Source organism: Gnatocerus cornutus, chromosome 3, assembly GCF_029298725.1.
Source record: "Gnatocerus cornutus isolate USDA-ARS CGAHR chromosome 3, icGnaCorn1.1, whole genome shotgun sequence".
NCBI lineage: Eukaryota > Metazoa > Arthropoda > Insecta > Coleoptera > Tenebrionidae > Gnatocerus > Gnatocerus cornutus.
The window spans coordinates 2,945,412-2,964,232 of NC_142235.1; the positions used below are offsets into that span (position 1 = coordinate 2,945,412).

Here is an 18,821-nt window from a genome sequence, read left to right on the forward strand (position 1 = left end):
TTTTTTTAAAGTTTTTAACCAAATATGTAATTTTTCTGATAAATTGGTGTTACTCTATCCTGAAGAAAAAACAATTTGCCGGTAAATTCAAACTTAAAAAAAATGACACTGCAACTTATTACAAAGAAAGGTGTATTCTGGGTTGCCAGAAAAACACTCTCTCTTTTGTTTTAAAGGTAAAATAATTAAACATTACAATCTGATAGTTTTTGGAAGCAAATGTGATTAATGGAATTAATTAGGATTTTTTTTTTCTATTTTCTAACATTAATTCCATTGGGGAACATTTTCGATTTTTTACAATTTTAGAGGGTGAATTAAAATGGGGCGAAATTACAATCCTCTGACGGCTGGTGGAGGGAAACTTGATATGGGAGCTTTATCAGTGAATTTTTCTCTATTTTTTGGGTCGAATGCCATTGGGGTACATTTTCGATTTTTTACATTTTTACAGGGTGAATTTAAACGGGGCGAGATTACAACCCTCTGACGGCTGGTGGAGACAAACTTGATATGGGAGATTCATCAGTGAATTTTTCTCTATTTTTTGGGTCTAATGCCATTTAGGTACATTTTCGATTTTTCATATTTTTAGAGGGTGAATTAAAATGGGGCGGCTGGTGGAGACAAACTTGATATGGGAGATTTATCAGTGAATTTTTCTCTATTTTTTGGGTCTAATGCCGTTGGGGTACATTTTCGATTTTTCATATTTTTAGAGGGTGAATTAAAATGGGGCGAGATTACAACCCTCTGACGGCTGGTGGAGACAAACTTGATATGGGAGATTTATCAGTGAATTTTTCTCTATTTTTTGGGTCTAATGCCGTTGGGGTACATTTTCGACTTTTCACATTTTTAGAGGGTGAATATAAATGGGGCGAGATTACAACCCTCTGACGGCTGGTGGAGACAAACTTGATATGGGAGATTTATCAGTGAATTTTTCTCTATTTTTTGGGTCTAATGCCGTTGGGGTACATTTTCGATTTTTTACATTTTTACAGGGTGAATTTAAACGGGGCGAGATTACAACCCTCTGACGGCTGGTGGAGACAAACTTGATATGGGAGATTTATCAGTGAATTTTTCTCTATTTTTTGGGTCTAATGCCATTGGGGTACATTTTCGACTTTTTACATTTTTAGAGGGTGAATTAAAATGGGGCGAGATTACAACCCTCTGACGGCTGGTGGAGACAAACTTGATATGGGAGATTTATCAGTGAATTTTTCTCTATTTTTTGGGTCTAATGCCGTTGGGGTACATTTTCGATTTTTTACATTTTTACAGGGTGAATTTAAACGGGGCGAGATTACAACCCTCTGACGGCTGGTGGAGACAAACTTGATATGGGAGATTTATCAGTGAATTTTTCTCTATTTTTTGGGTCTAATGCCGTTGGGGTACATTTTCGACTTTTCACATTTTTAGAGGGTGAATATAAATGGGGCGAGATTACAACCCTCTGACGGCTGGTGGGGACAAACTTGATATGGGAGATTTATCAGTGAATTTTTCTCTATTTTTTGGGTCTAATGCCGTTAGGGTACATTTTCGATTTTTTACATTTTTACAGGGTGAATTTAAACGGGGCGAGATTACAACCCTCTGACGGCTGGTGGAGACAAACTTGATATGGGAGATTTATCAGTGAATTTTTCTCTATTTTTTGGGTCTAATGCCGTTGGGGTACATTTTCGATTTTTTACATTTTTACAGGGTGAATTTAAACGGGGCGAGATTACAACCCTCTGACGGCTGGTGGAGACAAACTTGATATGGGAGATTTATCAGTGAATTTTTCTCTATTTTTTGGGTCTAATGCCGTTGGGGTACATTTTCGACTTTTTACATTTTTAGAGGGTGAATATAAATGGGGCGAGATTACAACCCTCTGACGGCTGGTGGAGACAAACTTGATATGGGGGATTTATCAGTGAATTTTTCTCTATTTTTTGGGTCTAATGCCGTTGGGGTACATTTTCGACTTTTTACATTTTTAGAGGGTGAATATAAATGGGGCGAGATTACAACCCTCTGACGGCTGGTGGAGACAAACTTGATATGGGGGATTTATCAGTGAATTTTTCTCTATTTTTTGGGTCTAATGCCATTGGGGTACATTTTCGACTTTTCACATTTTTAGAGGGTGAATATAAATGGGGCGAGATTACAACCCTCTGACGGCTGGTGGGGACAAACTTGATATGGGAGATTTATCAGTGAATTTTTCTCTATTTTTTGGGATCACTGCGACCGGGGTAGATGCTGGATTTTTACGATAACGGTGATGAAAAAGGCGGCAGCACAACCCCCTTTGATTATCCCTTTTCTGTATATTTTACACCAAAGTATTGATTGTTACAATGGGAGGTTATTATTCCAAAGTCAAATTGCCATAAATTTGAAAGAAAAGTAGCGAAAACATGAAAATACCCACGAAATTCCAGAATTTGTCTGGTCTACTGTAAAAAAAGCCGAGTGCTCGTTGTGTTGCCTATGTTACGGCGCAACCAAAAAGCCAATCCCAAGCTAACTTCAACGACATCTTTTAGTGTACCTAATCGCAGTTTGACCGAAGTACTTCTTGAAGATGGTAATTAACAGTTGGGTAATTACTAAGAAGATAAAATTGGTATCAAATAAAAGATCGGAAGCTGTAGTGTTAGAAAACACCTGGAATGCTCTCAAGGTCACGCGTGCTTTGAAGCAGTCTGTCGGGTACTTCTCCCAGGAAATGGTGAGGCACACAAAACTTTTATGACATTACAGCTTCTGCTCTTTCATTTAATACCAATTTCTTCATGATACTACATATCCTAGTGTTAATTAGTATCTTTAAGGAACACTTCTGTCTAGCTGCAATTAGGCTCACCGAAAGGTCTTGAATCTACTCATCATAAAATCTTCAAAAAAGTTTGTTTGATTGAATTAACTTATGACCCAGGTTTTTATGTTATGAGATCTCGGACTATAAGTCTGTGTCTTTTCCACTATTTGAATCGAGATTACTTTTGTCCATGTAGTTCCTACGAGTACTTATAGTTCCGATTGAGGACTTAATAATAATAAATAGTTTTTATAACAAAATTTACTAAAGTTTATGTCTGTTTTCCTTATTCAAAATAATTACGAATTGATTATTTAATCGTTAGTCAGCCTCCTATTACTTCTATACGTATATTAGTAGCCATAACAACAGTTGTAACAACAATACTTAATTCTGAATTGTCAATATAACGATTGTAAAAAAGATTCCGCTGTTTGATAACATGGTTGTCACTGAAGCACCAACAGTCGTTAGCTTCTCTAAAAAAAGTAAAAAACACTACAAATAGTCTAAATCTAACTTTAATATTTGCCAGATGATCATCTCTGGCTTCTTCGCCGTCTTTATCTCGATTCTTTCCAAAACAGCTATACGAAAATGTTAGCAAAAATTATCACTATCAGCATCACTTTGCTTTTGTTTCTACAGACTGTTCTATTTTTGCAAAAGTTTGAGTTTTGGTACTTTATCAAATATTTTCCAACTTATGGAGGCTTTCTTTTTGTAAGTACATCCCAAAGAAAAGATTTTTTTTAAATTTTTGTAGATTCTTGGAGCTATTATTTCAATTCCACCATTGGCAACACTGTACCAAGACACAATTATCAACTTTAAGTACTGGAATGAGAGCACAGCCAGTATTGCCACCAAAAAAAGAATTCGTTTGGAAGCTCTCTATTTCAATACATTGAGTGCAATGATCACAGCAGTGATTATCATTTGTGGATTTGCATTTATGTGGCCGGTGGACAGTGACCCTGACGTTTTTTTTCCTTTTGCTGTCTTTGAAGAGTTTTTTCCACAATGGAAGAGAGGGTTATCGTGGTTATTTAGATTGGGATATATTCCGGCCGGTTTGATGACTGGGACTGTGTTTTATATGACTTACTTCATTGTTGGGCGTTTACGTTTTGAATTCTATTTACTGATTGACTTTTTGAGACGAATTGAAAATGAGTTTTCTTATGACGATGGAAAAACGGTGTTTGATCAGAAAGCGTACCAGGAAGCTGTTGGTCAAAAACTGAAAATCGCTATTGAAAGACATGTCGATATTTATTTGTATGTGTTTCTATTTTGTTCTTGTTTTTTTTATTGCTGTTTTTTAGTACAACTATAAATGTTTTACGTAAAGTTAATCCACTTATAGTTCTGTACAGCGTCACAGGTATAATTTTAGGCATCAGCATCTTAATTTTTATTTACACTGTAAGTTAATCATTACTTAATCTACCTTGTTAAATTAACAATTTTGTGATATTTTTTAAATACTTAGATTTCTTTGGAAGGACACCAAGCGAGAATCATGTTTTTATCTTTAGCAGCAACATTGACTTTCATCCATATTATATTGACAGGACAAATGATGGAAAACGTCGTAGGACTTTAGTTTAATTTTTTTTTTCGTTTTGAATTGTTTTTGCAGTCGAATGAGTTGAGCTCAGTTCTGCTAGATACGAATTGGTACAATTGGAATGCCAAAAATAAAATGAATTATTTAATATTTATGACAAATGCTCAGAAGAGCCTTCAACTGACGTTCTCTGAAACTTTGTCGCTGAATTACAATTTAGGCCTTTCGGTGGGTATTGAAACCAATAGAGTCATGCTGATAGGTTTTTTTTAGATTGTCAAAAAGATATATTCTGTGGTTTCTGTGCTGAGCCAAGTTCAGTATAATAGTGATCCAAGCAAACATTAGTTCTAGAAAAGTTTCAATATTATTTGTTAAATTTCTTTAAGTTTTCAATTAATGTCATTACAAATAATATTGAAGAAGTATAATAAGAAATTTTAAAATCCAGGTATAAAATTGACCAAAATTTTTAGTGCGTTTCCAACTTTAGGTAGCTTTAAGTGTCAGTAAAGTTGCCAGGATAAGTTGCACCGTTTTACTTTGACCCTGGAGAGTCACTCGAAAGGTTGGTCTAGACCTCTGTTCTGGTAGCTTCTCGGCATTTTTATTTTTCTTGAAGTTATAGCGAAATCATCCATAACTTATGAACTGGAAATCAACCATCCAGGCATCCTGGAAATCAGTCATCCAACCACTAAATCTGCTTTTGAACTTTTGAACCAACTACGTCATACTGACTTGCGCCGACTTTGGAACGCGCTGATTGGCCTACACACGTCATAGTGACTTTACCGGGTATTGTTAAAATTCAATAATTTAAAAGTACGACTTTAATCTTCTTCTTTATCTACTATTTGCAAATTGTAATCAAAGTGTTAGTTTTAAGTTCTTAATCGCTAAATGTACATTAAAATTAAGTTTTGTTTGAAAGTAAAAGACCACATTTTCTTACTAGACTTTCACTTCAGGGGACAAAATTAGTTTTTATTTTATGTTTAATTTAGACGGTTAGTGCTCGATTCTATTCTATTGTTAGTTAAGTTTCACGTATACAATATTTATATTAACCACTCTACCATTAATTTAAGCTTGTAACAATACAGTAGTTAAATTAATCGGAAAATTTGGATATTTGTATGTACACTGGTGTGTTCTTGTGTAATTCCTCGCTTTAATTTCACTTGCCGACTCTCATGGAAATACATATCTCAACTCGTTCTAAAAAGAGTTTCTTTACAGTTCCTACATAATTAGGAGTACAATGAAACTTCACTCAAGCGGACACCAGTGGGGGTCAAGATTTTGTCCGCTTAAGGGAAGTGTCCGATTAATAGAGAGCACACAAATTTTTAAAAAACGATATTATATCAAAAATCTGTACTTAATAAATGAAGCGAAATTTCTTCAAACCAACAATTTATTTACAACAAAAGAGTAGAGAAAAACAAGTACATCAATTCATTTTGTGTAAATTATTACATTTTATTTAAACATTAATCATAAACAACAGACATAACAATAAAACATTAAAAAGAAAAACAAAAGTGTAATTTAACTTTTAAAAAAAAATCTGCTTCAATTTCTTTTTCTAACTGGATTTGGAAGTAGAATACCGTTAACATCATAGGAAACATTATTATTATTATGTGAATCGGGAGTTTCTTTGAAAACTATTCTTCTTGTATGAATGGTGCAAAGTAAACAAGAACAAATCTGTATTATTGTATGTTTTAATTCTGACTGCCCGCTTAATAGAGTCTTTTTCGGGATAAATGGTGTCCGTGTCCGCTTATAAGAAGTTGAAAATACTAAAACTCATGGAACTATACCGTGGAATTCAAAACTGTCCGCTTATTAGAGGTGGTCGTTTGGAGAAGTTTCACTGTATTTGTTTTTTTATTTTTTTATTGTTAAAGTGCTTTAAATTTTTTATTTTATCCTCAATTGTAATAGTAACAATAACACGTTAGCAACGAATTGCGTTAAGGCTCATTTAACAACACTAGTAACGTAAAAAAAATCTTTACAACACTGCTTTTTGATTTGTTACAGGTACAATTAAAACAAAAGGAAATCAAAAAAGTAACATCATACAACGAGGACCAAATTACCTAGCATAAATCTGACAATAAGATATAAGTATTAATAACACTAGCCGACATTTTAAAATTTTTGGTCTCTAACATTAACTGAATAAGCTATGCGCAGTCAAATAATGTTAATAGAGATCAGATATGACAACCAAATTTTTTCATGACGTACAGTTTTTTTGTTATAGAACTTAACAAAATTGGATATGTATAAATAAAGTAATTTACTGTAATGGTAGAAAATCAGTTAAAAATGTATTATTATTTTATTTTATTAGTTATTTTTTATTTTTTATTTTTTTCTAATTACAACAATTATTCAACATAAAAAACAAGAAACAAAAAATTTGAACATAGAAAAATTAATGTAGAGACTATTTTTTTTCTCTTATGAGGACTATTATCTTGTCTCTAGAGGCTCCAACAGAAATCTCCAAGCATTGCAGGATCCTATCTGCTTTGATAGTGCCTCTCCATAGCACCAATGTCTTGGTGGAAACGCTCTCTTTGTTCATCACTAACAGCTTCGAGGTTTTCTGGCAAAAAATCCAGGTGGGAATGGAGAAAGTAAACTTTTAGTGACATACGGCTTAACAATTTTCTATAATTCTCCAATAAAGTTTCAATTAATGTTCTGTACTCTGGGTGCTTGTTATTCCCAAGAAATCGCGCTATAACGCTTTTTAATGAATTCCAGGCAGCTTGCTCTTGTTGCTTAAGTTTTTGGTCGAAAATTTCATCTTTAATCAGTTTCCTGATTTGCGGCCCAACAAAAATTCCTTCTCGAACATTTGCATCGCCGATTTTAGAGAATGAAATCGGCAATTGCTTTGACATTACAATAATTGATCACGGCTTACTATGCAAAAAAATAATAATTGAAATAAAAATTTTAAAAATGAAAATAAAGCGAAATATTACTAAACTATTTGAAAATTTACAAAAAAAAATCAAATTTTTAAAGTGTGACGTGTTGGAAATATTTTATATTCATATTCGTAATTAGAATGCAATAAATGAATTATACCGCCAGGGTTTATTAATGTTAGAAAAATCATGTCGCCTAGTGTAATTATTCACCATTCTTTTCTGTTTTCAGCTTCTCACCAACTGTAACGTTAATAATGCAGTTTTCTAAGTGTTTGTAACGGTACGAATTTGTGTAAGGGATTTTTAGCGTCATTTTAAGTTTAGGGTGGTTAAGCTCTGTTGGCGGGGCTGGAGAATGCGCCGACGCTAAACTCTGGCGGGAGTAGAAGTCTCCCAAAGTAACACTACTTTTAGAGGTCCAGCATCATACAGGAATCCTCCAGCGCTGAAACAATGCGTTTAGTTCTGGCTTAGTTGGGGAAGTTGTTTGTTGGAGCCAAGCAACCACCACATTCCTCTGTTATCCGCTCCAGGGGTGGCTGCTTGGACACCAGTCACCTCAGTTTTAGTGTCCATGTTTTGGTTGTTCTTTTGGTTTCGTTTAGTGTTTATTTCCGGTTATCCCTTAGTGGTGTCGTGTTTTCGCGTTGTAAACAAACCCTATAACCTTACTTTTGACTACTGTCATCTGAGTCAACTAGTTCTTTCGGCTATAAAAGGTTGGTAGTACCGTCCGTCGTGACGTACTTCCCCTTTTTTTTAGAGGTTTTCGGAGGGCGCGAAATGAGTACCGGATCGGCAGTCATCTTAGTTTTGGTACTCTAACAAGTGAGACGGTGGTGATTGTTGGTGCAGAAATCGGTGGTTATGTGAGCCATCCTCGTGGTTTTTGGAAATTGTTATACGGAGGCTCACTTGCGGCACAAGCCGGTTGTGATTTCTGCGGCCCAATCTTGGGTTTTGTGATTTTGGGAACACCACGTTTCACCCACTTTGAAGCCGCCCTCCATCAAAGGTTTATTTTTTATTACAGTTTGGTTGGCGTCGCGACGCCTAAGAAGTATAATTTTTAGCAATTTTTGAGTTTTTGCGGAAATATTCGCGAATTCAATTTTTTCTCAACATAACTGTGATACAAACAGTTTTTATTTTAAATCTAATGCAAATTGTGTTTAAAATTTGCGAAAAAAACGCTTTATCAAGTTAGTTTTCAAAATTATGACAGCGCAGCGGCAAACTACGTTTACACCAAAATTTCACAAGTCACTTCATTCACTCTTATAAAAGTTAATTTTGATTAACATGGGCATGTTGCACTTTATGGACACCAGAAATCATTAATTAACATTGATAAAGCCACAATTTCACCAAGTAAGACTTTTGTTACAATCTAAAGCGAGCCAAAGGATAGATATCATTTGTGACACAAGATGTTGACAGACCGGTGTAAATGTAGTTCCCAATTTTGACGTAATGAAATTGGAAACTAACTTGATAAAACAGCATTTTTTTCTCAAATTTTGAAGACAATTTGCATAAAATTTAAAATAACAACTGAGATATTTTTAACACATTTATATTGAAAAAAAAAATTAAATTAGGGGTTGATATCACAAAACCTCACAATTACCTAAAAATTAGATTTTTAAGGCGTCGCGACGCCAAAACTATGAGTGATAAAAAACAAATGTTTGCGTTAGGTTCTAGAGCTTTGTCAACTGTGAGCGTATGCAAATTTTCAAAATTTTCTAATTTAAAATTAAAGACGATTTTGGGGGTGGACACAAGTGTTGCCGGACCCTGTATATAGTAAATTTTTTTTAGAGAACCACGTTTGGATTTATCTCAACCCCTTTCGAAACGTCTGCGTCCAGACGTTGACATGGCTCATCTTTCTTGGTTTAGTTGTTCTGACGCTTTTCCAGACTGGTCTATACTTGTTCAAATTTAAATACCTCCCAGTTTACGGTGATTTTCTTTTGTAAGTTTTGTAGTTTTGTAGTTGGTCTGATCTCGAAAGTGTCCTGTATTTGCCTTGAGACACTCAACTATTGGATGTATTAGGACGATACCAAAACGGCTGTTTCAACGAAGAAGAGTCTCAAGAAAGAGGGCCTTTATTTCCAAGCCTAAACAGTGATCAACACAATTCTAGCTCTGATTTGCGGCGTCTTCTATTATAATTCCACTGGTTGGCGACGAAGACATTCTTTTTACTTCTTCCTCTTCTTGAAGAATTTTTTCCTACAATGGCGCCCTTCCTGGATTGGTGTTTTTGGGTTAGATGCATTCCCATTAGTCTGATGATGCCGGCACTTTTCTACATGACGATTTTCACAGTTCTTCGATTAATGACTGACTCCGTTTTGTTGATCGATTTCTTTAAGAATATTGATGATGGTTTACAGCTCAAAGACAAAAAGACGCTGTTTTATAACGAGGAGTATCAAGAGGAGGTACGGAAGTGGTTAGCTGTATGTATTGGGCGATATTCTTTGGTTGGTTTGGACATATAATGTCAATTTGCCAGTTGAAAACCACACAATGGCGGTTCTAAAAAGAACCTTTTTCTTACAACAAGGAACAGAACAAGGCACATGGTCTAATTGTTAAATCAAATGTTTGAACAAACCACCATTATTTTAAACACACAGATGAGCTCTTCTAACAAACTTTGACATGCATTTTGAATCATGTCCTATGTGATGCCATCCACAGTTTCCTGAATGTGTTGTCTGAGCTCTGCTTCAGTATTTAGCGGCACCACATAAATGACACTTTTGAAGTGACCCCAGAGGAAGAAGTCTAGCGCCTTGCAATGAAAACCATTTGCGAAAACCTCTCTGACCGGATAATCCTCAGGGAGTAAACGTTGACCCCTGGTATAGTGGTTCGGTGGCGGTGATCTGTCGCGAGAATTTTTTGTGCAGAAGATCTTCCGATTTCTAACTGGCGTGCCACAGTTCGGATACTTTGCGTGGAGTGTTCATCAACCGCTTTCAAAACAGCTTCTTCATTTTCAACTGTTCTGGCCTGTCTCGGTGCTCCACCAACTTCGCGACGATCTGTTAATAACTGATCAGTGTGTCCAGCCCTAGAAATAACACGAATAATCGTTTTGTTTGTTACGTTAATTTTTGTCATTCGTTCGGTTTCCTATCAGCCTAGAAGGGCGGGCTGATAGGTCGTTTCAACGCCCTTACCGATGTCTAGGTGAGCGCTAGGCATCGTAGCGTTAAGCTCACGTTCCTTCGTCTTCTCGTTAATTCCTTCGTTTCGTTAGTCATCGTCATCGTTCTTTATTTCGTTGCCACGCCGTAGTGCAGATATTGATCCTGGGCAGATCTAATATTGGCTTTTAGTGCCCTCTTCGATTTGTACCTTGTGCTCGTCTTCGTTTCGCTTCTAACCTGTAATTCGAACTTAGTCTTTCTTTATTAGTTTCTCATACCATCGTGCTGAACAACTCGCTAGTAACAATTGCAGTTTTGTGGAAATCGTTAGTACCTTCCATTGTTTACATCGACTTAACCTCATTTGAATGACAGCTCTCTTTTGACAGAGCGGAGGTACTGCAGTTGGTACTATGCGCGCGAGATTCAAACGGTTAGGTTTTTCATTATTGATTTTCTTCGCGCACTCTTTCTATTGGCTCTCTTAGTTTTTTTCGTCTTTTCGTCGTCTTCCGGGAGCCATGTTAGTCGTCTCGTAGCTGTGCCCATGACGAGTGTGGTGTTGAACACATAAATCGAAATCGTTCACCATCCAACGTGGTCTTCGTCGTTCTGCCCCATCGTTAGCCCCTTTCGAAGGTTGGGGACAGAAACCCTTTTGTGCGCCACGTTGACTGCGACACCCTCGACGTCCTAAGCCGGAGAAACCCTTTTAAAGGTAACTAGCTACCCTTTTCGTATTTTCGTTCCACGTGGGCCATCCGCTAATTTGTCTTGACCACGTAGGGTTTTCCTGTTGTGTGGGACCAACCCTGCCACATCGTTGAATCTCATCGACGCCTTTCGACTTTCGACTTTCGCCTTTTGACTTTCAACTTTCGCCTTTCGACTTTCGACTTTCGACTCCAAGCTCGTCGATCCCTTTTACCCAGATCGAGTTCTAAAGGACTAGCACCACCAGCGAGGTTCACCAAGTCACGTCGATCGATTCTCGTCGGTAGCACCTAGACCAGCAAGGCTAAGTTTCTTTTCGTAACTTACTAACATTGCAACCTAGCAAATTTATCGTTACCCATGTTTAACTCAGTATCATTTAACTCATTTTAGTCTTAACGTAGTATAATTTAACTTTTGTAACTTTTCATCTTGTTATTAAACGCTTAAAGTAAAGAGCTTCCAGTTTCTCTCTTTACTGCTGTCGTAGAAACTGGTGGCGCCCATTGTAGTTGCCACTTGCGTCTACTGAACCCAGCCCGTCTCCCTGAGCCTAGCCGCACCATTTTGTTGTTACAAATCACGTAACATGTTAACACCAAACACCAACTAGGAAATCGGAAAGCGAGAGAAACCAAGAGAAATGCCGTTTCACACTCCACTTGGCTTTTCAATGTGTCAGTTGTTCCTCCGTCGTGTCTCCTGCCATTCAACGCTCGTCAACCAGTAGTCTTCAACCCTCTAGTCAATTCCTAAATTACGCTGAGCTGTTTCTGCACACTAAGTTCAATGTGAGTTAGATTTATTGAAGCCTGTCATTCAAACGTCAATCAAATTTATAGTGGACTAGATTGTTTATACGAAATTCAAAGGGGAAAACCTTGTGATTTGTCAACTTTGTCATGTTTATTCTCAGTTTCTGTTGGAGTTGGAACTTAGTTTTCAGCAATTTACACATTCGCAGCTTTTCCCGATATCCCCGGTTTTCAGCTAGCCATGAGTTCTGGGACACCTTGTATATTCCATTGTTTCTGTGATTAGTCACTCGATCCTTTAGATTATTATACAAATTAATTTAAAGTTATTAGTTGTTAGTTAATCGATGTTGTAGAAATTTTTTTACATAAGTAATACTTAAAGAAAGGTTAGAAGAGAATGACTTTTTAAATTTTTTTTAAAATAAGACATGTTTTAGGACTAAACATTTTTAAGAAGAGAATAGAAGGATAAAGCGTTTTTATAAAATGGTCTATAAATATTCAAATAAAATGATTTATTGAAGACAAACTCTTACAATTGCGTTTTTGTCTCCGACTAAATTAGATTTAATTAACTAAGTCTTGGCAAGTTAAGGCTAATTTAGAGTCGAATGGCCATATTAAAACTTCAGACGATTCGAAAACTAAATTGTTCTAAACGAACTAAATAAACCAAAGTTGTAGGAAATTAAAAATATGTGCTTTATTTTTTAATCCTATTGTGCCAACTAGTTAAAAATAGACGTAGTTCCCTGCAGTTTAAGACAATCAAAGTTGACTGTGTGGCACTTAGTAACGCACAGCAACAGTTGACGTTTGAAGTCAGCTACTTGCCTCGCACACTTTGCTCGCTCGACTCGTTTACTGTAAACTCACTTTACGAACTTGTTACATGATTAATTTTTATATTATATATATATATATATAATATATTACTGTAAGCAGTAAATTTAAATATAGTTGATAAATTTTGACAAACTATACTAATAATGAAAGAAATTTGCTTTATTAAAACAACAAATTTTGCTAAATACATTAAATAAACAGTCGGACTACATGAGAGTCGAAAGAGTGCATTAGACACAAAGTCTAAACTAAAAAAATTAATAATATCATAATTAATAAAATGATCTGACCTGACCTGACCTGACCTGACCTGACGTTTACTATCAGTCCTTAAACTTTTATTGATCACAGAGTAATTATTAAGAAACTACAGAATAAATATTACAGTAATGAAAATAATAATATTAAAAGAATAGAGTTTATGAGTTATACAAGGTATTTTGCGTTGATGAGGTGCTGAATATTTTATAAGTTGATGTAAATAGTTGTTGAAAGTTTGTAAATGAATGAGTAACATTAGTATCATTAGAACATTAAGATGATTTATCTAGACCTTTTTCCGTTTAAATTGTTTTTAAACTATTCTTTAGAGATTTTTTTTTTTTTAAATTAGGGGAAGATTTCAAAAACTCTCACAATTAGCTAAAAATTACAGTTTTAAAGCGCCGTGGCGCCAAAACTATCGGTGATAAAAAATAAAGCTTTGTCAACTATGAGCGTATGCAAATTTTCAAAATTTTGTCTGTAAAATGAAAGACGACTTTGAGGGTGAACACAAGTGTTGCCGGACCCTGTATATACCGACCAGGATTGGTAAATCAATATTAATTTTTTAGTGTTTCTTTGGCCCACTCATGCGATGAACTTGACTTAATACAGAAATAACAGAATATATCGTTCTCAAAATCTGGAAAAATTTGTTAGTTTGATCTTCTTGGTACACGTACTTACCGAAAGACCCAAATCATAATTTAATGTCAGAGTTTTACAAAACGTTAATTGCAAAGTTTTCTGAGTATTCATCACAAATATAAAATAAATTTTCTTATTGTCTGCACTCCAGTTGTACCAATTTGTAGTTAGCAAGATTGAATTTAGCTTGTTGGACTACAAAAAGCATTCAAAAAAAATAATAAAAAGAACCAAAATCTTACAACATCTTCCACCATTTGTCCTACCAAAATAATCTGAGCAAATGTCAATAATGCTGTCAAAAACAAAGAATAGATTCTAGCACGTTGTCCTTGCAAAGCAACCTGAAATAAAAAAAACGTTTTTAACGACAACACATTTTTTAATATTATAGGGCAGGTTTACTCAATAAGTTAATTGAAACTAAGTTAATCTTGCAATTTATACATGGTGTCCCAGAACTCGCGCCCCATAGAGCAAGAGAGGGTGCCGACAGCAATACAGATGGTAAATTTTAAAAGAAAAATTGACTAAGTTTAATAGTATTTAAGAACTGATAAAAAGTTAACAACCAATCCCGAAAGCTTATTCGAGAAATGGAGTAAAAGGCCATCCCAATTTTCTAGGCACGAGAGTCTAATGTTCTCCCAACGAATAGATGATAGTATATGTGTCCATAGTTACCAATTTTCAAATTCTGTTCAGCTTCAGGATTGGCTACAGTTTTTTTGTCTTATCTCGGTTATATTTTGAGTCAAAAAATTATAATTTCGAAATTTTGGTTCAAAATTGTTGCCTCCATAAGCCTTTTTTCTCTGGGAAGCGAGTTCTGGGACATCCTTTAGTATCGATTGTTGACATTTGATTTCTGGGCAGAAATCACATAATAAGTTTATGCATTATAATACAGGGTGATTTTTTTTTAATATTAATCAAAGGGTGCGTTGACATTTTTTGGACATGTGTTTTCTTACACCATAAGATTTTGCTCAAGTTAGAAAAAAATGCAAGCTAATAAAAAGTGTTCATCTGTCTTGTACCAACCACAATCCGAAAATCTAACACTTACACCTGACTTGACAGATGACAGATCAGTGACAGCAAATTTGGTGACATTTCGCGGTAAAAAAAATTTATTTTAATAGTCCAAAATGTGCTTTGACTACACTAGATTTGCATCATTTTAGTTCGCATTAATGGTGCATAACAAGTAGCAGTAGTTCAATGTTTAATATTGCCGAAAAATAATTAATTATTACATGCACCCTAACCTCCGTCAATTCTACGCTTATGTGTAACACCCTACGTCAAAATTTGCAAAGCCGTCTATGATTAATATTAATAAGAATCATTCTGTATTATAAGTAAGTAATTAATCCAAATTAAAGATTTAATTTGACTTTTGAAAGCCCATAAGCTATATTACCAGCCTGTACTTACAGTGTAAACCAAAATTAAAATACCAATGCCCATAATTGCACCGGTGACGCTGTACAGAACGATCAGTGGAGTTTGTTTTCGTAGAATATCTGTAGTGAAACGAAGATCGATGTGTCTCTGAATGGCAATTTTCAATTTTCGGCGAACAGCTTCTTGATAATTTTTCTCATAAAACAACGTTTTGTTATCGGAAAAGTCATCTTCAATCCTCTTCAAAAAATCAATCAGTAAATACATCTCAAATCGTAAATGCCCCAAGACGTAGGAAGTCATGTAGAATACAGCAGTTGTCATGAAGGATGTTGGAACATATCCTAATCTAAAACACCACGATAATACTTTCTCCCACTTTGGAAAAAGCTCTTCAAAGACAGAAAAAGGAAACCAAAGGTCAGCCTCATGGTCTTCTGGATGCATAAATGCAAAGCCACAAAAAACACATGAAGCTATGTTTATTACAGTGTAAGTGTTAAAATATAGCGCTTCCAAGCGAATTGTGTTTTTTGTTGAAAAACTGGCCATGTTTATATCCCAAAACTCTAATTTGGTAATTGTGTCTTGATAAAATTCGGCTAACGGTGGGATGTTAAAAATAGTAGCGAGAAACTAGAAAAGAGATATAAAAAAATAGATTGAGTTTTTACTTACAAAAATATAGCATCCGAAACTTGGAAAATACTTGCTAAAGTATGATAAATCGGACTTTTGCAAGAACAGAAAAGTCTGTAAAAGCATTAGCAACGTGATGGTGATAGTGATGATTCTTGTTAACCTTTTTATGTAGGTATTCTGGAAAAGGTCGATATAGAACAGGCGAAGGATCCAAAGATGATCATCTTGAAAAGGCAGTGGTTAAATTTAAGTTATTTCTGTGTCATTGTACCTTTTTTAAAGAAGCATACGAGTTTTAGAACTTTAGAAGCGGACATTTTCTGATACGACGGAATCACATGTAGGAATAATAATAAATGCTGTTGTTACAGTTGTTATGGTTACTGTAATTGGAAGCTGACTAACGATCGCTCCCCAATTGTGTCATATAAATAAAACAGGTTTTGATGGGACAACATTACATTAACGACAATTTGATTGAGTCGTTATCATAATGTGGAATTTTTTTTAAATGTTTCCTCTCCAATGTGCATTTTGTAGGCATTTATAAGATCAACAAAAGAAAATGACCTAATTTTTTTTAATTTGTGAACAAACGTCCACCTTAATGAAAGCTGCTTTAAGGCAAGGAAGGGTTTAAAATGTCTCTAATACCGCACAATTAATTTAACATGCAAAAAATTATTGGCGATGGCGACAATAGTGTTTTTAAAAAAAGATATGTTATTAATAAAATTGAATGTAGGAATCATATACAGGTGTCCCAAAACTCATGACCCAGAGAACAAGGAGAGGTGTCGACCGCAATACAGATAGTAAATTTTAAAACAAAAATTGATTAAGTTTAATAGTATTTGAGAAGAAAAAAAAATTAACAACTAATTTTAAAAGCCTATTCTAGAGGTGGAGTAAAAGGCCACTCAATTTCCTAGACAACGAGAGTGTAATCTTTTTTTTTTGAACAGGGGTGCGATTCTCGAAATGTGCTGATTTGATTTAGTGCACTAAATATCCATATTTAGTGTGAAAAATCAAAAAGTGTATTCTCGACGTTCTGTGAACATTTAGTGTACTGAACTTTCAGTATGAAATTATTAGTGTGGTCAATAGTAGACTAAATTGAATGCTAATTTATTTAGATTGGCAAAATTTTTGATAAAGCAATGAAATTAGAAGAAGAATCAAGACGAAGGTCTTAACTTAGATGTAGTAGCAGCAAATTTACATGAAACCAAAATACATATATAGAAAATTCCTTAAAAATGCGGAAGATAGAAAACTCCGTAAAACTTTTCGATTTACTGAAGACACATTTAATTTCAAAACCTTGCAAATCCTACTCCAAAAATTGCGGTGGTTTTTAGTGTTATCATGATATTTTTCTTCTGCAACACCACTGATTGGAAAAATACTATTTCTTTAAAATCTAACACATTCTGTTTGACTGGATCATTTCGATCTGTTGTCTGTTGGTGTTTAATTATGACTTATTTTGAATTTTGAGCTAAGTTTTGCCACGACTGATGTATTTTTATGTTTTTTCTTTTCTCCAAAGTTATTGGGCATTTTTTCATGTACAGATAGACATAAACTTGTCTTGTACAAAAACTAAAAGTTGTTCAGAAAGTTTAGATGATTTCTTTTGCTTCTCAATAACACGCAAGTTATACTTTTTTCCCTGTGCTAAAAGTTTGGATCCACGATGAGATATTCTCATGAGATTATTATGGTTTCACGAGTCAAAAATCGTATCAAAAAGTAGTAAAAACTATAAAATGTGTTCATTTTGCTGTGATTTCTTGTGGGGGACTTTAATGCTGCATTTATTTTTGTTGAACATTTAACTGGAGAGGTTATTTTTTTGAGATCAGTCAACCTGACAAACTGTTTTAGCGATGTTGCCAAGATAATATTTAGACCGCACTAAAATATGAGTGCACTTTTTAGTTTGATGATGGAGAATACACTACTCTTGATACCACACTGATTTTCAAGTACTAAAAATTTAGTGTGATTTCGAGAATCACACTCCAGGTCTATGAGTTTTCGCTTGGTTCTTCTTCATTTCCGTTTTGTGTCTTGACTCCTCCAAATACCTTTTGAAGTATTTTGCTTTTTCAAATTTCAAGTTTTTTCTTTTCATCCACTTGAATTTACTTTTATATTTTTGAAATTTGTTTTGTTATAGTTTTAGATGCTTTTTTGTTGTTTTTTGCTTTTGTTCTATGTATACAGGTGTTCTAAAACTTGTGACTTGGAGAAAAAAGGCTTATAGAGGCAACAATTCTGAACCAAAATTTCGACAAACATATTTTATCTCAAAAATAATCGACACATACTATCATTCGTTGGTTAGATGAACATTACACTCTCGTTGCCTAGAAACTTTTACTCCATCTGTTGAATAAGCTTCCAGGATTGGTTGTTAACTTTTATCCTTTCTCGAGAACTATTAAACTTAATCAATTTTTGTTTTGAAATTTACCATCTGTATTGTTGTCGGCACCCTCCCTTGCTCTATGCGTCAAGAGTTCTGGCACACCTATCTACAGGGTGTACCCGAATAAAGAGATTTTAACCTCAATATTAAACACCCCTGTGATTATGATTCTGCAAAAAAAAAAATTCGAAATTCGAATGGGGCAAAACCCCCTTGGATTACCTGTTATTCGACGCTTATGGCACTGAATTCAATAACTATTTCCCAAAGACTATAACAACCGTTCGAACAAAAAACGATTACGCTCGGTCTTATCTATCATAGGTATTTGTTTAACTTTCACTTAATTACTGGTTTTAAAAACATCATTTTCAAATGTGGCTTTTGCGAAAAATTAAGTTGTTTGAGATAAATTAGGCCTTCAAAACCGCCAATTTTTATTTCGATTGGTTTGTAGATAAAACTGGATAAAATAATAAAAAAGTTACCTGTAGCTATTACAAAAAATGATCAAATGCTCTCAATTGGACAATTCCATTTAGTTTCATTCGTAAAGA

At 34.7% G+C, this 18,821-nt stretch overlaps 1 long non-coding RNA gene across 1 annotated transcript; it reads left to right on the forward strand.

Annotated features, from left to right (window-relative positions):
- Window positions 1–4,955: 4,955 nt before the first annotated feature.
- Window positions 4,956–6,354, forward strand: LOC148176852 (uncharacterized). The gene is made up of 2 exons (XR_015769780.1): window positions 4,956–4,974; window positions 5,029–6,354. It is a non-coding gene; the product is annotated as an uncharacterized LOC148176852 (long non-coding RNA).
- Window positions 6,355–18,821: the final 12,467 nt, after the last annotated feature.